This window comes from Mesoplodon bidens (genome assembly GCF_964165515.1).
Source record: "Mesoplodon bidens genome assembly, chromosome: 14".
In the NCBI taxonomy this organism is placed as follows: domain Eukaryota; kingdom Metazoa; phylum Chordata; class Mammalia; order Artiodactyla; family Ziphiidae; genus Mesoplodon; species Mesoplodon bidens.
The window spans coordinates 22,552,677-22,577,805 of record NC_138170.1 but is presented as its reverse complement, the minus strand read 5'-3'; the positions used below and the strand labels follow the sequence as shown (position 1 = coordinate 22,577,805).

General features: G+C 49.0%; 1 protein-coding gene across 3 annotated transcripts in view; it reads right to left on the bottom strand.

Annotated features, from left to right (window-relative positions):
* Positions 1-18,524, bottom strand: part of NCK2 (NCK adaptor protein 2) — a 138,718-nt gene extending 120,194 nt beyond the window's left edge. For 2 of the 3 annotated variants that reach the window (XM_081253923.1, XM_081253925.1), the window contains exon 1: positions 18,343-18,524. The gene's annotated coding sequence lies outside the window, so the exon portion shown is untranslated. Of the gene's footprint in view, positions 1-17,388; positions 17,511-18,342 lie in introns of those variants that run through there. The other variant, XM_081253924.1, reaches the window with a different exon arrangement.
* Positions 18,525-25,129: the final 6,605 nt, after the last annotated feature.

Here is a 25,129-nt window from a genome sequence, read left to right as displayed (position 1 = left end):
TGGGGGAAAAACCCACCCGCCCTCCAGGCGGAGGGAAAGCCGAGGAAAGGAGGTGTGGGGACCGAGCGAGGCAGCCAGGCTATGCAGCTGGGGACCCTCACTCCTGGCTTCTCTGCACGGACCACCCTGAAGGGGGCCTGGTGGATAGACCCCCAGGGGACGCAGCGCAAGCGCAAAAGAGCATCGAAACCAGGAGGCGAGGGAGACGGAAGCCCGTGGAGCCTGCCCCCTCCCTGTGGCCCCCAGCACCCCGCAGCTGGAACGGGCCGCCTGCCCATCCCTGCCCGCATCGTGCTCCCCTCCCCCCCCACGACCCCCCCTTCACTCCTTCACTTTCTTTGAAAATCGTTTTAAAGGGGACACGTTAAAGTGATCTCTACTCTGCCTTGAGCTGATTAGGGTTGGTCACAGAAACCCGACACAGAAGCCGGGCTGTCATTTCAGGGAGTCCTGCCTGGCAGGAAGCCCAGCCGGCTGAGGGGCAGTGAGGACCGTCAGGCCCGGAAGCCATCAGTCTCCTTCCGCTGGGAAACACACACCGCTTGCCGCACACCGCGGCTCCAAACCACGCTGCTGTGTCATCTCTGGAGCTTGCACGGCTCACCTGGGCACTTCACCTGTTACCGGACCACAGACAGCTCACGCCCGGCTAGAGACTCTCTTCCCCCGTACCTCTTCTAGGCGTGGCAAACATACTGGAAACGTCTTGCAACGCTTTCTCTGAAATGGTCCTTCGAGATCAGATTACTGTTTCAACAAGAGTGGTCCCGTTACCTCCGTCTCACTTGGCCAGTGACCAAAACCAAGCTAATCCTGTTCCATCACCCCCTTTACGCCCCAAACAAGGCTCCAAAGAATGATCTGTTACTAACAAAAAACTAAATTCACCCTCAAAGGGACAAGACATGCTGAGGACACTCCAGATGCTGTCACAGAGTCCTTTCAAGAACAGCCACCAGCTAGGAAGTAAGCTCCAAGCTTGGCCTTGGGATGACCGAGAGGGAGTTCTGACAGCGCAGAGCGCTGGCCCTGTTTCATGGTCACTCTGAGGTGAGGGCTTCTGGGACCCATCGACTCCAGGTGCCTGTCCAGAGGGGCCCGCACACCCTGGGGGAGACTAATGCTTGTACCTGACCGAGAATCGGTGTGGCCCCTTCAGAAGGGGGGCGGTTTGGAAACACGTATCAAGAACCATAAAGACATCCATACCACTTAACTCTGCAACCCCTCGCCGAAGAACTTATGTCAAGGAACAGCTCAGTAGAAGAAAAGAAATATGAGGGAGCACACAGGCACCTCATCTACTGGAGCAGGAATTTAAATGACCAAGTCAGCGGGGAACAGTTTACACTACTGAGGGCGCTGTCCCTCTGTGGGATATCGGGCAACAACAAGAAAACATCACCAAGATTACTAATAAGGTGGGGAAATGCTCATATTAAGAAGAATATGAAACTGTACAAATGGTCACACGTAATTCCAAGGACTAATAACAAACGTGAAACGTCTCTCTTTTAGGATGTTAAGGTGACAGGAAGCATTTTCCTTTTTAAATACGGTCTTTAAGAGTTAGTTAGTAGGTTGCCTTTATCATTAAAAGAAACTCCACCAAAAAAAGACAAAAAGAGCAGTGCCAGAAAAGATGTCTCAGAAAGCCAGGTCTCACGTGGGAAGGTGTGTTCAGCCTGCACGTTCAGATTCGTACCTGGCAGTGCTGCAAACCCACCTGCGGAGACCAGAGCAAGTGACCGGGATCATCCTGCTCCTAGGGAAGGGGCAACTCCTGCGGGGATGCAGCCCTGAAAGCACACAGCTCACCAAGCCCAGGCGAGTGCATTAGGGATGCGGGTGCCTTAGGGATGCGGGTGCACTAGGGTTGCGGGTGTCTGCTGCGCCCCCCCCAACCTGCCTGGTGAAGACGCCCAGCCAGCCGCCACCAAGGGTCACTGCACATGTGTGCAAATACAACACACCCACATGAAAACGCTCCAGAAAGGCTGCCAGGACCGCACTTGGATAAATTCCCTCTTTACACGGGGAGGAGGCAGCCTGCAGGGGCACGGTGAAGAGCAGTATCAGAGGAGGGCAGACAAAACGTTAGGTAAACGTCAGCAGTCGTTACTGCCGCGTTCATTCTTGAGGAAGGGTCCTCCACACAGCCCCGCAGCTGGTAGTCACAGCTCCGTGCACCAACCCTTCTTCCAAGCTACTTCTTATTTTATAACGTATTTCTGTTAAATACGGGGTCAAAAACTCCAGGGACCCTTCTGCCGTTAACACCCGAGAACCAAAAAGTCAAACTCTTTAATGCGAGAGTTTTTAAAAGTCCCTGACGGTTTCCTGACGCTGGAAGTTACTCTAAACCCCTAAGTCCCGAAGCCACAACCCAACCCAATCACTAGACTATTAAATCATCACAAATCCCAGAACACTATTTACATTCATTTTTTTTTTGAGATAATAAACGGATGTGTATTTTCCCACTATGACAATTTCAATAATTAAATTTACAAAAACAATGACTAGGCCTTCTATCTGATTTAAGTACAATTATTCTTAGGTTTTTCTTACAGACAAAGGATTTTATGTTATGCGCTTGGGGGATGTTCTGTCATCACCGCATGATTGGAGAGACTTCTGTGAGGCAACAAAATTAAATTACTTTCCACGACGCCCATGTGGACCGTCTCTGGCCCGAGGCCTGGGTCCCAGCAGCTCCCTCATCAGACAAGACAGCACCGGACCGCATGCCCTCCCCCCGGTCAGAAGGGGAGGCCCAGGGCCTCCCGCTCAGGATGCTTTGAAATGGTTTTCATTTTATGCAATTGTAGTTACTGTAGTAACTGTAGACAGTTACTGTAGTAACTGTAGTAACTGTAGTTACTGTAGTACTGTAGTAACTGTAGACAGTTACTGAAGTATGATTTAAAAAAAGAATTTGAGATGTACATGTGCATCTTTAGGAATACGCTAACCAAGAGATACGTATGGCAGGTCTAATAACCCCCGTAATTTCAAAGGAAGATGAGAGTAGCCCAAATCCCAACCATCTGCAACCACCACGATGTGATGATACGAAAGCCCCGCTCGTTTCTCTGATGCCCGTGAACGTCACGGGTGTGCTCCCTAGTTTCACAATGGAAGGAAGCACTAGTTAATAGCTAGTGAAGATAAAAATGTTAAGTTTTTCACCCCAAGGCCACGGACCCCCTGAAGTCCATCCTCTCCCCACAGGGCCCCCGGAATAAGAACCGCCTTTGGGGAACCACGCAGAATTTCTCATGATGTCATGAACCAAGGAAGATTCAACAAATCCCTAGATTCCAGACTCGGGCGGGGCCCCAGGGAGGACCCGTCAGAGCAGAGGCTCCTGTGCTGTTGTAACAGGAACGGGTGCGGATGCGCGGACAGAGCCGGACCCGGGAGCCCAAGGCTGGACCAGTCCCCCACCCCTTCCCACTCCCCTGGTTCGACGCTCTGCCGCCTACTCACGACCGTTTCCTCCAGCAAGTCCTCTTCCAACCTGAAGCTGGAAGGAAGCTGAACAGACCACCTTGTTCACCCCTGCTTCTACATATGGAACGCTGCTTCCAGCAGACTTGCTATAAAGAAAACCCAAGCCCAGCCAATTCCAAAAATGCTGTCCTTAAACGTTTCCCAGCAAAGTGGGAGTTCTCATTTTCATGTCATGATTCTTCTACACATAGACGCCAAAACTCACATAAACAACCCTAGTCAAAACAAAAAAATTCAGTGAAAGATTTTTTAACAATTATCAGAAACTACAGATCAAACTAGAAATCATAAATTATACTTTAACACGGAGGCATGGATTTAAAGAAAATAATGTTCAAAAAAGCCACTGCAGATGTTTATATGCTGTCAATTTTAATAAACAAAATGCACTAATACAAGTTCTAAGAACGCGAATGAACATAACTGATTCTCGCTAATGTACGTAGCTCTGGGGAGGGCGGAATGGTAAGGAGTATCCCCACAGGGCGCCTCCCACCTCCACCCTCAAAGCATACCGTCAGTGGCGGGGCGCAGGGGAGGTACAAACAGGAAAGCGAAAGAGGCTACCGGCCCTATTAACCCTGACCCTCTCTGCACCCCAGAGAAAGGCCAACCACTCTTCCGCCTGATCAGCCACTGGAGGAAAGCCCCACGCCATCCCCCCCGCAGGCCAGCTGCTGAGTCCACTCCCCGCAGCCCCAGTCTGCTAGCACGCACACCTGGAGCCGCGTCAGGGCCCCTGGGCAGCTGGTAAGGGCCATCAGAGCGGCTGTGTCCACAGATGCAGCGCACCTTCCCTGGGCTGGGACTGCAGCAGGACCTCCGTCACCACTGAGCACTTCCTCTCGTACAGGAACCATCTCAGGCCTCCGCCCCTCCTTCACCGGGTCTGCCTGAGCACAGGATGGCCATCTCAGAGCGTGAAGCATCAGGCCTGGGCCGAAACCAGGAAGATCTGCTGCTGGTTTTTATTTGCCCAAACTGGACAAAGTCCACGGACACTCCCATCGTCACACGTGCACACACTCACCTGCTCTCACCCATACACACACATGACAGAACCATGTCAGACAAGCCTGGCACTGAGGACTACCCTCCTCTGGCCCAGACTGACCTTTGCAGGGCAGGGTTCACGGCTGTGACTCCATTTCCCTCCACCGGACCTCTGAGGGCACTGGGCTTCCTTCCAAGACTGCAGCGCAAACAGAGGAGCCCTGGGTCACTCCCCAGTGGGCCCGCAGTGGACAGCCTGGCAGAGCCGACCTCAGCCAGGAAGTCAAGGTTCGTGGGGACAAGCCACGTTGATGTCATGCACCCTTGATAGGATGTGATGAAAATGATGCTCGCCCTCTGTGGTCTTCTCCCCCAAACCCGTAATCCAGCCTAATCATGAGAAAAACACAAGACAGATCCCAACAGAGGAACATTCCACAAAACACCTGACTGGTCCCCCTCAACACTGAAAATATCGTCAGAAGGAGGAAAGTCTAGAAGTTGTCACAGCCAAGAGGAGCCTCAGGAGACACCATGAGTAAATGGAATGCGGTTTGCAGGATGGGATCCTGGGGCAGAAAAGACCATTAGGGAAAAAGTAAGAAAATCCAAAAAAGTATGGACTTCAGTTAACAATAAAGTACCAGTCTTGGTTCATGAGCTGTGACCAGTGTACCAGAGTAACGGAAGATGTTAACAACTGTGGAAACCGGATGCTGGGTATGGCAACTCTGTACTCTCTTTGGAATTTTTCTATAAATCTAAGACTTTTCTAAAATTAAAGGTTTATTTTAAAATATATATGTACTATACATAAATCCATATATGCAAAGCATAACATGAACGCCTTTCAACAATTACAAAGTGTACTTTGGAAAAATTAGTAAAAACTGTACTCAACAAAAGGAGATAAACACATTTATTGATTAGCTCAACACAACAGTATAAGGTTATTTACTTGGTTGAAACAGTACAATTTTTGCTATTCTTCAGAGAACACATGACCTGTACTTACATACATAAAGTAATACTCTACACAAGTCTGTAAACGACAACAAAAACCTTGCTTCCTTGAATGAGACCCAAAAAGACTTATTTAACATGCATTAAATTTTCTCCTGTTAAGGTCCCTGAGAGCCAGGAATCAATGTATTCCAATCAATCTTTAAAACGGCCAACACAAAACTCATACTTCAAATTAAATTCTCGTTATTCTCAAATTAAGCTTCACTTAAACACTAGACATTAATTACAGCGTATCACAAATTAATTACAATGTATCACAAAAACTATTTTACACTAACCCATGTCATCAAAAGTTAAAGGAGGAACTGTAAACTAGTTCAGTGTGAAACAGAGGACAAATCACTAATTATGATTTGAATTGTTTTGAATGCCAGGATTAAATTATTTCCGGATGCTAAACAGAAACACAGAAACTGGTCCACCAACTTGCCATTAAAAGGGCACAATGATTTGGGAACTAGATGAAGCTGAGGTCAACGACCTGAAACACTGCATTTGAAAAAATACAAAAAATAACATCTATAATGGAGCGAACAAATACTTTACATTTCAAAGGAAACACTTCGAACTAGACAATCAGGATAAAAAACAAACCTGCAAAATGCCTGAACAGGACTGATTTACAATATTCATCACCAATCCAGGCGAAGCAGTAATCTGACTAAATAAATCTTTTCTAGATTAAAATGTAACGGCATAATGCACTTACACCATCATCAATTAGGGAAAAAAAAGGAATTAGAAGTATCAGTGGGCTTCCTGACACCGGCATTCCATTAAAAGCAGCAATAAGTAGTTTTGTTCTTTTTCTTTTTAAGAGCTAAAAGTCATAGGCAAATAAATCACATGTAAGCGGAGTTTACATAATCTGAAAATTACGGAGTAGTTGACCCCAAAACCACATGCTCATCCTAAGCAAACTGACAGCATGGCCTCACACAGGCCCTGGAAGACAGCACCGTCCCGGGAAGGGAGGATGGTGTCGGCGGAGGGCAGGGTGCCAGCCCCAGCTGCCATGTGGCCACAGAGCTTTACCAGCGGCAATGGCACCATCCCTGCTCAGCGGACACTCCACGGTCTCAGGGCTTCCTGACTCTCCCGAGAATATCTGAAATGAATTCTCCCTGGCCTTGAGGACTTTCCATGGGTCTTCCCTGCACCACCCACAGGACCCCACAGAGAAGCATGGGCACTCATTTTGTACACTGAGATGAGAGTCGATCGTGAACCTGCAAAATCACTCTGGGCTGGTTCACAAGCTCCCTGAGGGCAGGGCTTTGTGTGGTCCACCTCCATATGTCCATAGCTCCTAGCACGGTGCTTCTGCTGTAGCCGGCACTCAAAACTATTCACTGGGTGACAATTCAGGGACAGCAAACTAGTCCGGCAGTCTGATCTGTGGGTCAGATCAGGATGGAGAAGGCAGCTTGTGCTTTGTCCCCGCACACGTGCCCTTCGGTCCTCCAGCCAGATTCACAAAAAGGGACCAGTAGCCTCAGTTTACCGCGTGCAGGCCGGTTCAGCCCACTCTGTTTTGAAGACCCTTCTCGAGTAAGGAACTGCACAGCTGCAATTTCTAAACAGGGAAGGCAGAGCCACAAAGGGTCTTTGAAAACATCAGCGTTAAGCCCCTGCTTCGCGGAAGAGGAGACGGAGGTGGAGAGGTGTTAGAAGCGAGCAGGGCAGCTTGGGCCAAACTAGCAGCAGGTGGACACGCGCACCCTCACTGCCCACAGGAAACCAGACGTCTCGAGTTCACATTTAGACCAGCTATTACTGAAGTTCAGGGTGAGGCTGTTTTAAGCCAGCCCCTATCATAATGAAAAGTCAGGAAGTTACTGCATGCCGGCAAACGTTTTATTTTGAGGGAGGAGGGGATTTCAATACCGTAAATACAAAGCCCTAAGGAAGCCCTGCGTCCGCAGCTCCAGATCCGGGGCATGACCTGACAGCAGGACCCCTGCGGCCAGTCCCTGTCCCCGGGACCCTCCCTTTCCTTCTCTCCATAGTGGCCGAGTCACAGTACTTGCTCCTCCACCGATGAGTCAGGATCAAATGATACACTGACACACACACAGCAATTAGACACACACAATGCTATGCAGCACACAACTGCAGAATCTCCAAGTCTGTCCAGAGAGTGACTATTAATCCTTCCTAGGTCTTTCTCAGTGCACACGAGGATGCGGGGTTAAGGAAAGAAAAAGACTGACTGTACTTTTAACCATCTCCACCGGAGAAAAGTTCAAAGATGTCCAGAGTGCTGATACTGTGTTTATCCCAGCAACAGAACAGGAAGAGAGGAGATACAAGAAGTGACCAAGTAAAAGGGAAGAGCAATACAACAGGAAATGATTTACAGAAAACAGATCTAGACTAAGCCAAGGAGACTTCTAATTGGCAGCCCTCTCAATTTCTAGGCTTCTCTGACTTTATCAAGTCAGAGCCTGCTTATAAAGAAAAATAAGGGCAGGGAGAACGCGACAATCCAGGCCAGACACTGAGCGAGACCAACAACCCAATTACCACTTTCCCTTTCCTCTTCCCTGGATAAGGTCTAATTTGTGATATTTTGGTTCTCTCTCCCCTGAAGAGTTTATTTTAGAACTATATAAAAAAAGGAAATAAAACATTCAAAAGCTAACAGATGTGACCAGCTCAAAGATTAGCAGGCTGAACCTAGGATCTTATAAACTTTAGTGACAACAAAAACAGGGTTTTTTTTTCCCTATAAACAATCACCAATTGTAAGGATTCTGAGCTAAGTAAACAGAGGTCTTTGATGAAACCAAACTCTGAAAATCAACTACCTATTAAAAGCAACTGATAAGGGACCCTATGACTTCCCTGTTGGTGGACATTCTAAAGGGAATGTGTTGTCACCACGGTTCAGCCAGATTTCATAATGCTTCCTACAAAATCAGCATTTCATATTTATATGGTCCAAAGAGGCAGAAGTAGAAAGTTTAAAGAACAATGCATGCCATACTTCACCACCAACAATGTTACAGGTAAACCACGGCTAACTCAGTTATATTAAACTTTCTCCTTTATATGCTTAACTGTAGAGATGGATAAATACTGTTTAGCTTTCTAAATAGGTATTATTTTTCATGTTTATAAAACTGCAGGGAGGGCTTCCCTGGTGGCTCAGTGGTTAGGAGTCCATCTGCCAATGCGGGGGACACGGGTTCGGGCCCCGGTCCGGGAAGATCCCACATGCCACGGAGCAGCTGGGCCCGTGTGCCACAACTACTGAGCCTGCGAGCCACAGCTGCTGAGCCCGCACGCCACAACTGCTGGGGCCCCCGCGCCTAGAGCCCATGCTCCGCAGCAGGAAGCCACCGCAATGAGAAGCCCGCGCACCACAATGAAGAGCAGCCCCCGCTCGCCACAACTAGAGAAAGCCCACGCGCAGCAACGAAGACGCAACACAGCCAAAAATAAATAAATAAAATAATTTATTTTAAAAAAAAACTGCAGGGAAAAAATGATCTCCAAGAGGGCAACTGTGTGAAAGAATACATGGGCCATTAATTGAAAGGTTTAAGCAAAGTATAAGAGCAGTCACTCGTAAGAAGGCTGCTGAAACACTGACTTTTCAGGCCAGTTAACCCTCTGATGTGGGGACAGTCTGGTGCATTGTGTGATGCTGGGTAGCATCCCTTGTCTTTGCCCACTGGATACCAGGACCACTCTCCAGTCTTGACAATTGGAAAATGTCCTCAGACACCACCAATTGTCCAGAGGGGCAGAACCACCCCTGGTTGAGAACCACTAATTTACATACAAGAGTAGAGGGTCAAGTCTCAAGTTCTTTTTTTTTTTAATTATTTGTTTACTTACTTATTTTGGCCGCACTCTGCGGCATGCAGGATCTTAGTTCCCCAACCAGGGATCGAACCCATGCCCCCTGCATTGGGAGCGCAGAGTCTTAACCACTGGACCACCAGGGAAGTCCTATCAAGTTTCTTTTTTTAATATTAACACCTGAAAAGGTATCCTCTTGTATTTGCAAAAGTGAATTGCTTTTATTTCTTAACCCAAATCTACCAGCTAGGAAAATTCAAAAACGAATGGGAATTTTCAGGTATGCAGTATGTCGAAAACATTTTCTGCCTTTGACTGTAACAACCCTCTCCGAACTGAGACATTAAGGAAAAAAGGATCTCCTTCTTCCAGAAGGCAGGGCAGCCTTCCCTCCCGGGGCTGAGCTCGCCTGGTGCAAGGTACAGTCAAGTTCAAGCAGCAACAATTACACACCGGAGCCCTCATCTACGACCCTCAACGGAGCCTCAGTTCCACCCAGGCACCCTTCAAAATGAAAATGACAACAGCAGAGGGTCTGTTGTTCTTCCCCCATTTTTAAGAGGACAGTTTCTTTATAGTCACTGCTGGGTCTTATCTCCTGAACCACATGAAAGAGACCTACGACGGAGACCCTAAGAAGGGAAATGACGCAGCACAGACGTCTTAATAAAGGGAGAGGAGCTTGTACATACAAGCCAGGCCAGTCCGAAGAAGGCAGTAACTGAACGCGTAAAGGAAAACCATCCGAGTGCAGGTAAGGAAGGCAGATGACTTAAGCTGTATGGTCAGGGTCGGGGAATCACACACAAATGTAAAATACAGAGGGAAGAACCAAAAGAAAGGAAAAATCTGCTTTTATATCCGTCTTGCCAGATTCTGCTCCTAAGTATGTTCCTTAAAAAAGAAAGCAGTTTGGTGAAAATTCACTATTCACCTATATCAAATGTCCTGAAACTGATTCAAAAGTAACTCCCTGAATCCCTCCTTATTTCGTGGTCTCTTAAAAATACTCCAGCAGCTTGCAGTTTTTACGTCCATGTCCCCAAGCTGGTTCCCATCACTCAGAGCAACAGGAGAGCTGTTCATCCCCAATCCCAACATCTCCCCACCACCCCTGCCCACAACACACACGGACTTGAAAACGGGGACATAAGCTTTTAAAGGGACTGTCCTTAAAACGAACACAGCTGGAAAGGGGGAAAGAGAGACAGAAGCGCTCTTCTGTAGCCAGGCTTGCAAGTGACATAATTAAAATATCTGTTGATTTGCAGACATCCTTAAATGCTCAGCCAAAACTCATAGGATACAAAACTGAGGCACATCCTTTAAGGAAGATCGATGCCAACACTGATGGGCTTCGTCCAATGAGACAGCCAGTGGCGCCTTCTCTAAGCATCTCACGCCCATCTCTCCCTCTTCTATGATTCCTCCTGAGGTGGCCGCCCTCACTGCCGCTGGGAGAATTATTAAGCTTGTTTAAGTAAATAAATCTTTGCTGCTCCTCCTCCTGGGACAGGCTGAATGGAGAGAAGCAGCTGGACTGCACATCGAAGCCTGTGAATTCAGAGAGCCTGCCCGCGTGATAGCCCATCGGAGACCGCCTTCCCGACCTGCAAACACACAGAAGTCCCCCCAACAACACCACACTCTCGATTGTACGTCAGTTCCATCTGCCCCGAGGGGAGGCCACCCACTGCTTCCAGGGCCCCCCAACAACGGAAGGGCGAGTTTAGGATGGTCCAGCACGACAAGCCTCGCTTAGGACGGCAGCCGATGTCAAAGTTCCCACAAAGTTAGAACAGCAGTCTTCCAAGATTCCCAATCACCTGAGAACTCATCAGAAAAGCAAATTCTCAGGGCCCGCTGCAGACACTCTGGTGTGTGTCCAGCCATGTGAATTTTGAAGGAACCCTCCAGGGGATGCTGAGGCCCTGCTCTGAGCTGGAGGGTGTGCCTGTTTGGGGGCCCCCTGGCCCGTGGAACTCAGAAAGGAGGGCTGGCGGGCAGGAGCAGCAAGGCCGGTGAGGCTCGCCGGTGCGCCTGTGTGACCCTCTGCCGCACACCCGCCAGGACCACTGGAGCAGCTGGTGATTATTCATGATGTCCTTCCAAAGTCCAGGGCCTCCCGCATAACTTGGCTGGTAGGAGGTTCCCAGAACGCACAACCTCCAAGGTCTACTCCTTATCGATGGTTTTCCATTAGGTTTCTCCAGTCAACACCATCATAAAGGTGTACAGCTCTGTGTATGCATTTTCAGACACACCTTAATGAAGAGATGGTGGCCTAGCTTAGTGCATAAGAGCAGAGCCTCAGAAGTCGGACAGCCTGGGTGGGAATTCCAGATCTGCCACTGACCAGCTCTGGAACCTTGGGCAGCCTGACCTGCTGTGTCTCCATATCCTCGACTATGAAGAGAAACACAGCAAGAAATCACACTCAGGTTTTTTTAATATAAATTTATTTATTATTTTTGGCTGTGTTGGGTCTTCGTTGCTGTGTGCGGGCTTTCTCTAGTTGTGGCGAGTGGGGGCTACTCTTCATTGCGGTGTGCGGGCTTCTCATTGCGGTGGCTTCTCTTGTTGCAGAGCACGGGCTCTAGGTGCGCAGGCTTCAGTAGTTGTGGCTCGCGGGCTCTAGAGCGCAGGCTCAGTAGTTGTGGCGCACGGGCTTAGTTGCTCCGCGGCATGTGGGATCTTCCCGGACCAGGGCTCGAACCCGTGTCCCCTGCATTGCCAGGTGTATTCTTAACCACTGCGCCACCAGCAAAGTCCCACACTCAATTTTTGAAGTCATTCAATGAGCTAGTATTTTGTGTAACGTAGTCAGCACAGTCACTACAACGTGTGGTGTGTGCGCGTTAGGGAAGAAGCCAGTGATCACTAAAGAAATATGATTTTTAGGGCTTCCCTGGTGGCGCAGTGGTTGAGAGTCCGCCTGCCGATGCAGGGGACACGGGTTCGTGCCCCGGTCCGGGAAGATCCCACATGCCACGGAGCAGCTGGAACCGTGAGCCATGGCCGCTGAGCCTGCGCGTCCGGAGCCTGTGCTCCGCAACGGGAGAAGCCACAACAGTGAGAGGCCCGAGTATCGCAAAAAAAAAAAAAAAAAAGAAATATGATTTTTAGGTTCTATACTTAGAAATTAAGTACTTAAATATATCGGAAATACACTGAACACTAACATCCCCCAAAAGTTATTTTGCTTCGGTAACTTAACCTCTAGAATCCTACACACATTTTAAAACATTTGTAAAATAATCAAGTATCCTGATTATAGGTAACCACATCTGGTTTGAGTATTCTAAAATTGCTTGAGTACCTGAAATACCACAGTATTCCTTAGAACTACAGATTACACCTTTCCCACTAAAGAATAATAATTACCATTATTATGATCCCAGGTTGCTTCCTCTATGTCTTTTCAGCTATCTCAACTTAGTAAAACACAGACTGAATGAAGCTTGCATCATCAAAGCATACAGACCTGTGCTCTCCAGCATGCAGCCACCAGCCTCATGGGACCACTGAACACCCAAATGTTGCGAGGGGGGAGGTATGTCATGAACGGAGAACACGTGCCGGCTTTCAAAGACTTCACACAAATAGAAGAATGTGAATCATCACATGAATAATGTTTTATGTTGAACACGTGGAAATAAAAATACTTTGGCTCTACCAGGTAAAAGAATAGACTGTGAACATTAGTTTCACTTGTTTCTTTTTACATCTTTAACGTGGCTACTAGACAGTTAAAACCCCATCTGTGGCTCACATTATATTTCAATGGGACAGCACAGCTCTTGACAATCTCTTCAAGGGGCGTTTTCAGGAAACACCCCGCATTAAAACAGACACAGGCCGCGTTTTCGGCACCAGCCTCTCCTCCTTCCTTAAGGGTCAGGTACAGTTCCGGGGCACAAAACTGCAGTTGTGCCGTCATCCTGTTATTACAAGGGTAACACTGAATTGGCCCCAAAGTACAAAAGTCTTTAAAAATAAACTGACAATAAACGTTATCACAACTAGCAGGCTGCCATCCAGTGTGTACTGGGGGTGGGGAAGCATATTTAGAGGCTGGGAAAGCAGCGAGGAGCCCATGGTGCAGGCCCACAGTGGCCACACTGAGGACTGGGGACACTGACCCGAGGGCAGTGGAGAGCCAGCGATGGGACCACGGCCAGGCTTGAGTACCCAGGCACAATGAGCAGGGTGGTAGGCGTGGTGAAAGAGGTGTTCCCCCAGTGCAAGTGAGAGGGGAAGTAAGTACCGCAGGGCTCAGATGTAAGAGATCTTTTGGAGGTAAAATTAATAAGATTGGGATTTGGGAGGCAAGGGAGAGTCCAGGATGACGCAGTGAGTCAATGCTGGGGACATTAACGAGAAGGCAGGCAGGTCAGGAGGTGGTGCCGACAGCTGTGATGTTCAGAGTTTTCAGTGGAAATGACCGGAGAGAAGTCGGATGATTCACTTGAATGACCAACTGAGTCATGAATGAACAGGTTTGCAGCTGGAGAGCTGCGGTCACACAGGTGATCACCTGGAACAGCTCACACTGGCCCAGGCCAGCAACACAGGCAGCGATCAGGGTGGACGTCACCAAACCCTCCCGCACCCACCAAGGGGACGCTGGCTCCCAGCAGATCCACAGTCTCAGCAGCAGCCCCAGTGATGCTCCCGGCCCCAGGCTCCATCCACGGCCAGGAAATGCTCTCATTTCCGTACCAAATCCAGCACTTTCCGTACACCTCGTATTTGATCATGATCCTGATCCAAAAACCGTGCTGCAGCTGAGCTAACACCGGCTGAGGGGAAGCGTCCACAAACGGAATTGGTCAGGGCTAGTTCTCTCTCCTAATGGTTCTCCTCAAAGCCTGAAGCATCTGGATCCCAGCGGCCGCCTTCCCCGCATGTGGAGGCTGCATGATGAACACTGAGCTGCCAGCCCCTCCCCTCCCCACCACAGATGTCCTCAAGCACCAGATTCCAGATCGGGGTGACAGAAGCCACAGGAAGCCCTAAAATCATCAGCCTGGTTTTGAGCAGAGTGACGCACTGTTATGAACTGAACTGCCCCCCAAATTCACATGTTGAAGCCCTCACCCCCGATGTGCCTGGGTCTGCAGAAAGAGCCTTGGCAGCAACTAAAGTTCAATGAGGTCAGAAGGGTGGGGCCCTAACCCAACAGGACTGGTGTCCTCCTAGGAAGAGGAACAGACGCCAGAACTCCCCACATGCAGGGCGTGTGAGGACACAGCAGGAAGAGAGGCTCACCGAGAGCTGAGTCTGCCAGCACCTGGATCCTCACTTTACAGCCTCCAGAAAGGCGAGAAATAAGCTTCCTTTTCACGCTCAGCCTGTGGGATCTGTGAGGGCAGCCTGAGCAGGCGTGCACACACTGAATGGGGACAAGCGCCCTTCAACTCGCAGAGACTGTCCAAGCCAACAGGCTCAGACACCGAAATCAGGACAGGAGGTCACCACCAGAGTGAACTCACCTGCCCGCCCTGCTCCCACCTGCAGCCGGGCAGGGGCCCACTGGGTCCACACACTCCGCCCATCAGGACCTGCGGCAGACCCGCAGCCTCCCAGGGACTACCACGCCCAGCACCTCTGGGGGTCGTCTCCTCCTGCTGAGCAGCCAGGGTGCTCTGTCACCCCGCCACTGTCTCTGGGCTCCGGGGTCCTCACACAGACATCAGGGCCGGAGCCCACATCACCATGTTATTTCGATACTAAGTATGGTGGCGGATGGGAAAGCTAATTGGTAAGCCATAATCTTCCATTTGAACACTAGTACCTGTTATTTTTATCTGACTTGGGCGTTTCAGATCTTCACTTAACTACCAACCGGCAAAACGATCCCACTTTCCAAAACTCTCAAAAGGGGAAATTGCAGTATTTCGATTCTGAGCGCACTTGAAGCTTCTTTTCTTAAAAACATTAAAAAATGGTATAAGAGATAAGAGGACACTAAATGGCTAGCTTACCAGGCCAGGATAACAAATGCTCTGCCCAGAGTTTCCAGTTCAGGTTAACCTGGACAGACAACCTATTGAAAAGTAAAATATTTAGGCAACCCACCAGGGGGTTATGTAGCTGGGTTTGCTTTTAGTCTTGCTTTTTTTTTTTTAATTAATTTTAGCTTCAGGACTATAAATGATTCATTTGACAGAGAATTTACCAAATAGGCCACCAGACCAAATCCTCCCATTGTCTGGACCTGGACGTGCTGGAAACAAAACCTTATGAACCTAGAGCCTTAAGGACTGACAGACTCAGAACTCAATATTCACGTGTTCAATCAGTATTTTCTGGGCATCCGTGTGTACAAGGAATGAACACAAACCACGGGGCCAACTGTGACAAATGCATGTGTGTGTGTTGGGGGAGGGAGTTATAACTGGTTAATGTTGATTATACCTTCAGAAATTGACACACTTTGGGATCCATTCAAAGTGAAATGCAGGAAAAGAAAAAAAGTCTAATTTTTAAAACTGTGTTACTAAAATGGCCTAAAGAAACAAGAAACTATCTTTACTTTAGCTCCATACTTTGAAACCGTTAAAGGGCTCTCTTGACCTCCTTCTAAGAAAACTGCCTTAACTCAAGCATTTAACAGTATCATCATGGTGTCATTTTTAGCCTTTGAAAACACACCACAAAGGGTTTCCATCACTCATTTTAGGAAAGAGAAACATTTTGGAAGGGGCCTTTGCAACTCATCTGGATGGGAAAACTCATCTCGTAAGCCTCAGATTTGAGTTGTGGGGAGTTTCCAGTTCATCTGTGAAAAAAGTTAGCTTACTAGATTTCTAAACATGGTCCACTACCCTACCCTGCAGTTCTAGCGAGCAATCTTCCGCTTGATTTTTCATATAGGAGAAGCATGTCCCCAGCCCTCTCCCCTGGTTCACTGCAGGCCATTCTGGGCAGTTACAAGCATGTGTATCCCGGAGAAACATACATAATTAGCATTCAGCCGATGCTAATGAAGTGACCAAGGAAAAAGCTCCAGGTCATTCTGGGCGATGGAGAAGACTTTAGGGTATTTTAAAAGGTTATCCAGTTTGTATACACACAAGAAAGATTTCGGGTGTGTTTACAGTGGATGATAACGCATTTCTCAAATACTGTGTACATATGATCTGTTTGTTGGAAAACCTCAATAATCCCCCAATGCAAATATTTTAACAGAGGATGGGAAATATGGCAGCTTCAAAGAGATGAGGGATGAAGAGAACTGAAGTATAGGGCATGTAATAAAGAAAACCTCAAAGCCTGACAAATGAGCACAGCTACTTGCAATCACCTTAATCAGGCCCCATCTTAAATGGGGAGCAAAGGGGACAGGTCAGCCTATCCTCCAGATGGCAATTTACCACCCAATTTCATCCCGTGGCCCAGGATCAATCCTGCTGAGTATTTAGGTAGCAGTTGAGAAGCCCGGGGCCCAGGTGAGGCCTCTAGGTTACTACCAGCTTACAGCTGCTTTAAGTTCCCAATTTCAGCCTCAACTAGCTGCAGCCAGAGGACCACTTAAGATCCGGCCACTTTCTTCAAAACTACATCTAACCAACCTGGAGGAGAGAAACATCAAAGTAGGATTTTCCATCGTGGTCACTAATTCAGAAACATGGTTAACACCCACGTCTGGGGAAACCCCTGTTCCAAACACCTAAAAGCCTACACTGACAGCTCAGTCTCCTGGTTAGGCCCACTCGATCTGCTCATGTTCACTGGCTGCCACCCTCTTTATACAACCCCACCACCCATGCCTGAATCCTGTCATTAATTTACCCGTTTATCTAGGGCCACTGGGTAAGTGAATTAAGGGAGTGTTCAGAAGCAAAGTTTAGGTCTGCTTTGATAAGTTAAAGCAGCCCAGATTAATTTCATTTTCAGTCGTTTTAAGTCCTGTTGCTTACAATATCAAATGCAGTGGGATGAAACACACCCTGAATAACTCTCATTCCGACCAAAATCCCTCTGGCGGAGCCCAGGAGAAAGCGGCAATGGGCCGGGACCAGGCAAGGACCCCCCTACCTGTAGGTCCCGCAAGTCACACCCGGTGGCCTCTCAGGGTGCAGTTTCTTTGGGGTCAAAGGAAGGCGTGGGCCTGCGTGGGCCCAGCACTGCGGCCTGCTCATCCCGTTGTGCAGACGCAAACTTGCCAGGTTCAGCCTTAAACCTGTTGGCAAAATAAACAAAGCCAAATACAGGGGACACTGCCGACCTGACCTGTCCTGGGTGCCAGAGGCCGACCCGCGCCCGCTCCTGCTTTGTCCCCCGCGCTGTAGAGACGCCAGTGACTCCGGAACCCCCGGGCACCCGCGCAGTCCTTCCAGGGCGATCTCCACGGTCCACAAACGAAAGCGTTTTGAGATCACACCCCCGCACACTCCACGCCGACTGCGCTCACCAGGGAGTTACCGTCTACGGCCTCAAGTCACACACCGAATTCTTCCAGAACCGCTGGGTGGTTCGATCGCCCAGAATAAGCCCAGGGCAGCGCGATCGTGAGAAACTTTGTTTCCGGGGCCGGTGATCTCGGGCAGGATGCGGAGCCCGGCGCCGGCACAAAGCGCCCCGGCCCGGAGAGCCTCCCGGACGCCAAGTGACAGCAGCTCCGCGCGGGTTCGCAAACAGTCGCGACCCACAGAAGTTCCGCGGGCCGCGCTCGCCTCCCGCGTCCTGAGCGGAGCCTGCGATCTGCGCGGTCCTCCCCGGGGGCGCGCCCGGCCCCCGCTCCGCGCCCCCGCGCGGGCCCAGTCCCGGGACCGCCGCGCAGGCCCGCCCAGCCCGCCCGGCCCGGGGAGGGGACGAGCCGGAGGTGCCGGCGGCCGCGGGGCCAGGCCGCGAGGGGACCCGGCCCCCGGCCCCGGCGCGCCCCGCCAGCCCCGCGGCGCCGCAACTCCGAGAGCGGCCCAAGTTGGCGGCCCCCGCCCCGGCCCCGGTCCCCGGTCCCCGGTCCCCGATCCCCGCCCCGGCCCCGCTTACCTCGCCCGCCGCCCGCCGAGGCCGGGGCAGCGGCGCGGGTCCCGGGCGGCGGCCGCACTGCGCCCGCCCAGGCGCCGCTCTTTGTCTGCGCCCCTCGCTCCTCCCGCCGCTCGGCGGACGCTCAGGCCCGGGCGGACCCCGCGGGCCCGGCCGACCACCGCCGCCGAGCCCCGCGCCCGCCGGCACGCTCTGCTCCGGCCTCCGCTCCCGCCGCGGCGCCCCCGCCCCTCCCGGCAGCGCCCGCCGCGCGCCCTTCCTCCTCCGCCACCTCCGCTCCGCCCCGTGACGCCGCCGGGGCCGCCCAGGCCCGCGCGCCCGCCGCCCGGGACCCACCTGGGCGCGCACGGCGGCCGGGCTCGGGCGGTTCCGGGACCGGCGCGGGGCTCGCGGCTCGCGGCTCGGCCGGGGGCGCAGCCCGGCCCGGGGGACCCTGTGCGGGGCCGAGCCGGGCGCCGAGGGGAGGGGAGGGGAGGCCCCGCTCCGACCCTGCGCGCTGGGGGAGCGAATAGGAGGACGGGAGAGGCGAGCTAGGCAGCAACTTCGGCATCGAAGGACCGGCGGGTGGTCTTTCCATCCTCTTTTTGTTTGATTTTCTTATCGGGACGCCCTGGGGCTCGGCCACCGCCCCCCTCCCGGAAGCCTTCGCCTGGCACCCTCGGCGAGGCAGGCCTGCGGTCCATCAGAAAAGTGACTTACAGAAAAATGTCACTTCCTCTCTGTAATTGCTTCTGGGCATTTTTATTTATTTGCCTTGTATCTATTTACTTTCCCAACCAGACACTTTTTGACTCTCTATGATCGTCGGAAGCACTTCTTAAAGGCAGGGGAGGAAACCCAAAGTGTGTGCCTGAGTTCCCTCGTGTCCAGCTCGAGCCCGCCCACCGGGCAGAATCCTGGAAGGAGCTGTAGGAATGTGGGCCCCAGAAGGAGTTGTCACTGGTAGTGGGACCCTCCGGTCACCTGGCCACATGCTTATCTGTAACCCCAGAGGGGGGGGGAAGACGCAAGTTTCCTTAAACAGGCACATGTATCCAGATGTCTGTCATCAATCCCCTCCCCATATGGCTTCCCAAAAGGAAATCCTAGGATTCAAATGATTCTGATTTCCTGGTGGAATAGCCCGGATCCATGTTAATGAGATTCTTTCTTCGGCTCCTGGCTTCTCATTATATTAAAGCAATAATAGTTTACCCAAGGTGACAAGGCGTTGTCATTGAATGAATGGCTCATCCCCTGCCTTGTTCCCCAACAAAAGTACCCAAGAAGGGTCCTTGGAGCCAGTATAACTTTGAAGTCGCAGTTGAGTGGTTGACTCTCTGCTTCTTCAACTCCGGAACAAGTGTTTCTGAACCTATCTAAAATCTATCAAATGGGGAGATAATATTTACCTCGCTCCCCTGTAAGTCCCTGGCGTGCTTCCTGGTGGTAGGAAGCACTCAGTGGTCAGTGGCTGGAGGGGATACAGTGCACTGAGCCAGGATGGGTCCAAAGTCAGGGAGTTGGACAGCCACCTGCTCTATGGTGTTGAGAAAGAAGCTCCCTCAGTCCATTGCTTTGTGAAAACTTTGTCTTCCTAATAAGGAAAGCAGAATTATAGTAAATGGTCTGGCCCAATTTTAAATTAGTTTACTCAAAATGGGTATAACAACACTGACCCAATTTTTTTACTGCTTGTCTGTTTTGTAACCTTCGCTGAATCAGGAGTTGAACTCCTCATCCTTGTCTGATTCTTTATAAAGTCACCAAGGACATTATCTAAAACCCAATGTCTCTTTCTCAGTCTTTATCCCATGCAGTTTTCCGAAGCACATGGCATTTGTGCTGTTTCCTGAAATGCGGTTGTTTGTTCGATTATGTAACACAGGTACCTTTCTGACCTGCCCACGTCTGTCCTTGTCGGGCATGCTGTCCTCCCAAACTCTAAAAGTCATACTCCCAAAGCACACTTTGGCCCTTTGTTTTTCTTAGGATACGTGCCTTTTTTTCAAGAGAGTTGATCATGTTTTGTACGTTTCCAGCCTGACGTTCAGTGATTAACTCCCAGGTCGGCAGCCTTAGAGCGCTTCCTGCTCATCTGCAGCCCCTCTGGGCAGCTCCTCACCTTCTCAGCATCACCAGGTTCACAAGGACACTCATCTCCCTCCCAAGGGAGCTCCTGCTCCAGTGACCTCAGGCTTGGCCAAGAGGCCACCAGGCATCTCAGCTCCTGGGAGAAAGTCATTGCAATTCGACTTCTTCCTTCCTTCTCTCCAGGCTTGGCCTTGGCAGGAGGCAGAGTGGCCTCCTCAGCCTTTCTACTCGCAGACGCCCCATGAGAACAAACGGCCTGGGATGGGCCAATAAACCCCTCCCACTCAGGACTCTGAAACTGGAGAGGGTACCAAAGGCCAGGGAGGAAGAGATGGAGTTTGCTTGTGCCCGAAGGATCCCAGAACTTCCCCCACAGAGGCCATTAACGCTCCTGGCCTCCCCGCTCTCCCAGCTCCTCCAGCCCCACCCTCTGCGAACTACCTGATATCCTTCAGTAAGTCCCTGTTCTGCTTAAGATAGCCAGAGGTACTCTCCGTTCTTGCAACCAAAACCCCCGAATGATGCAAACGCTAGGATTTTGAAAGCTGGAAACAGATGGAGAGGGAGCTTAGAACCCTGAGGACAGAGAGGGGGAAAGTGGGAGGACTCCAGGGGGACAGAAGATACTCCGTTTAGAAGGGAGCAAAGGATGCCTGCAGAGGATCCTGAGGAGATACAGGAATTAAGTGTGGACGTCATCATGGTAGCGGGATGACTCATTGGATGCCTGTACCAAAGAACGCCGAGAGGTAAGAAAGAAAGAGCGGTCAGACGTTGGCAACACTTAAAAAAATAAAAGATAAAAATGTAAAAATAAATTTTAAAAAAGAAGTCTGCAACACTTAGAAAGGTAATAACTCAAACTGGGGTGGAGTGACTAGATGGAGGAGGGATAAACTGGGAGATTGGGATTAACATATACACACTACTATATATAAAATAGATAACCGACAAGGACCTACCGTAGAGCACAGGACACTCTACTCAATATTCTGTAATGACCTATATGGGAAAAGAATCTGAAAAGGAACAGATATAGGTATTTGTATGACTGTATCACTTTGCTGTACACCTGAAACTAACACAACACTGTAAATCAGCTATACTCCAATATTAAAAAAAAAAGTTTGCGACACTTAGAAAGGTAATAACTCAAATTGGGTTGGAATGACTGGATGGGAACCAGTCTAGGACAAGTTGAGAGGAAAAGCCCAAAAGGAATGAGCATTCCTGGATATGGGGGCGGAGGAGAACGGGCATCCAGTGTCACCTACAGGTTTGGATATGGGTAGCGGCAAAGAGGATGGTGCCCATATCAGAAATAGAAAAGTTGGGTAAATTGGTTTGTGAGAGATAAACAGTTCTGTTTTTGTACGTTCAGTTACATTGAATGAGTCTTTATTGCTGACGTACTACACAGAGAGTACTCTACAGGAAGCCAGAAATGAGCCAGTCACGGTTCCTGCCCTCAAGTGACTTTTTGCTAGAAAACTAGCTATTAGTGCTGTACGTATTTCACTGGCGTAATGAGCTTTACTGCTCTTTGTGTCATCGTCTCAGCTCGGATGTAAACAGCCTGAGGGCAGGACCACATCTGATTTTCCTCTGTGACTCCAGTGCCTTTTCCTGTGTCCCCAGGACACAGCAGACACTTAATACATATTTAATGATGGACGGAAACGCCAAACCTTTATGAGTTTGCCAAAGAGAACAGAGGGCTGTGTTAGCCAGGAGGCCTTAAAAGAGGCCTTTATGAACTCACTATAAGAATTTCAGGGCTTCCCTGGTGGCGCAGTGGTTGAGAGTCCGCCTGCCGATGCAGGGGACACAGGTTCATGCCCCGGTCTGGGAAGAGCCCACATGTCGCGGAGCGGCTCGCTCGTGAGCCATGACCGCTGAGCCTGCGCATCCGGAGTCTGTGCTCCGCAACGGGAGAGGCCACAACAGTGAGAGGCCTGCATACCGCAAAAAAAAAAAAAAAAAAAGAATTTCAAAACAAATGCTGGTGGACTTGGAGATTCCAGCATTTCATTTTATCCACATTCTGTCTACAGGGAGAAGGGACAGAAAGATGGCATGATAATTTCTACCAAAACTCCAGAGTGCCTCCCCATTACCTCTTCATCCATCTCTCAGGGATGGACAGGATTTTTTTTTAAAGCCACACATACAAAGAGTAAAGTTCATATAAACCAAAAAAAGTAAGATACTGTCCACCTCTGATCAATACAATTCTCCTGCTTCTAGCTCTGAATAATGATCTGGATTTCAGGAAACAGCTACGTGTTACCTAATTGTTTAAAGAAAAACAGATGAGGTAACACCATAAAGTCAAGTGCAATTTAGCATAAAAGGAAAATTGGAGGAAAGTTAGCATGCTATGCAATCTTTAGTATGTGTTTTGTCGAAGAATACTTCCTGTGGTTATAGATACACATGTCCGAACTGTAAAACTTGAAGCCTGCTTGCTCTGAAATAGAAAAATAATCAAACTTTAAATTGTTTTTGATTATTAGCAGCAGGGTGGAATTAATTTTAGACAGGAAAAATCTTAAGAGGAGCTCCATAACTTTAGAAAAGCTAAGAGGATTTTACTCACATTTCCATTTTGAAATCTGCCTTTAGGTGAACATCACATATGAAACATTTCTGCGAGATACAATAAACCCTCAGTTAATCAGGCTGCCTCAGGAATGGGCTATTCTGCTAAATTAAATTTTCATTTTGGGTAAGGATTAACCAGAAAGCTCCTTTAGCTGGAACATAAGTTGAAATCTTAAAAATATATATTGCAAATTGCTATCTCACCTTTAAAAATGCAGTATAGTAAGTGAAATGAACCTTTTTGATGTTGGGATACCCATAATGCCTCAGAGTCACCATTCTGAACACAAATCCTCATTTTATGGTACTAAGTGTGTATAAGATTGGGTGGAATGTGCACTAAGTCAAGACCATGCGTTAAAATTGCTTTTTAAAAAGTTAATAGGACTTCCCTGGTGGCGCAGTGGTTGAGAATCCACCTGCCAATGCCGGGGAAACGGGTTCGAGCCCTGGTCCGGGAAGATCCCACATGCCGCAGAGCAACTAAGCCCGTGAGCCACAACTACTGAAGCCCACACGCCTAGAGCCTGTGCTCCACAAACAAGAGAAGCTACCGCAATGAGAAGCCTGCGCACTGCAACGAAGAGTAGTCCCCGCTCGCTGCAACTAGAGAAAGCCCACGCACAGCAATGAAGACCCAATGCAGCCAAAAAAATTTTTTTAATAAATAAAAAATAAAAAGTTAATAAAGCCTATTTGTTTTTCTGAATTTACTACTTGTTTTTTCCCTAAAAGTGGAGTACTGAGCAGGGAGACTTACAGTTAGTGAAGGTTCCCGTTATGTAAAGTCTAGTTATTCAATGTCTTACAGGCATGTTTTAAAAGGGAAGGTTTCTAGAATATAAAGCAATTCTCAAGTAGAGGACTTGTGGATAGAATGTTTCTTTCATTAATCACACTCTTCGCTAAAGCACAAAGAAGTTAATGCAAAAGTATGTTCTAGAAACACCGTGATCTGATACCTTTCTCACTTCGCTGTTTGTGGTGTGCTTCTCGGAACAGCTCTCTCTATTCAGTGAATTTGGTGGGAAATTTTAAACTGGAAACTGGCTGTGTGTGAGGAATAATCCTGAGCGGTTTACACCTCGTGGTCTGGGACACCCTCCCTTCCAGTGTCTTCCACTCATTAGTTAGTAAACCCTCTCTCTCCTTGGAATCCCTCGCACTCCCCACACTTCTGCTGGGGTACTTAGCCCCAAATGCCTCGATTTAGTCATTTACATCTAAGTGATACTGAAAGACCACAAGCTGACTGAAAGCAGGAATGATTTCTTTGAATTCTCCAGAGTACCTCATACACAGTTGGGAGTTAATAATGGTTTTTTGAAGGGATGCTGTGGGATTAAATGAAACTCTTTGGAAATGGTGTTTTTTAAGTGCAATATATGTTCGGCTATTTATATTGTAAGTTATTATTAATGCTATAGTTACTCATTCACTGTGTTCTTACCACTTGCCAAGTGCTTTGTCTGATCCTCACAACCCACCGAGGGAAGCCCAGGGATCCCCATTTTAGAGATGAGGCTTAAAAAGCTTCAAAACCTTGTCTAAGTTCACAAAGCTAGCAGGTGTTTGTGAATTTTTTTTCATGATCTGTCATACAAATACTGGTTCACAAGGCAGCTGAGAAATACAACTAAGATGAATAAAGGGCACTTATTTTAATTACCCATTATATCACTTTCATGCTATATTCTTTTTTTTCTCCATGACTTATTTATTTTATATTTATACTTTTATGTTTTATGACCCCCTTCACCTGTTTTGTCCACCCTCACCCCTACCTCTGGCAACCACCAATCTGTTCTCTGCATCTATGAGCTTGCCGGGGGCAGGGGTGGTTCTTCGGGGTTTTTTGTTTTTGTTTTTTTTGTCTTTTTTAGATTCCACATATAAATGAGATCATGTAGCATTTGTCTTTCTCTGTCTAACTTATTTCACTAAAAATAGTATCTCAGGGTCCATCCATGTTGTTGCAAATGACAATATGTACTTCTTTCCCCTCACTATTAACTCTAATATTCCATTGTGTGTGTGTCTTCCTTATCCAATTCTTTATCCATTCATCCATCATGGACGCACAGGTCCTTTCCATGTCTTGGCTGCTAGGAAT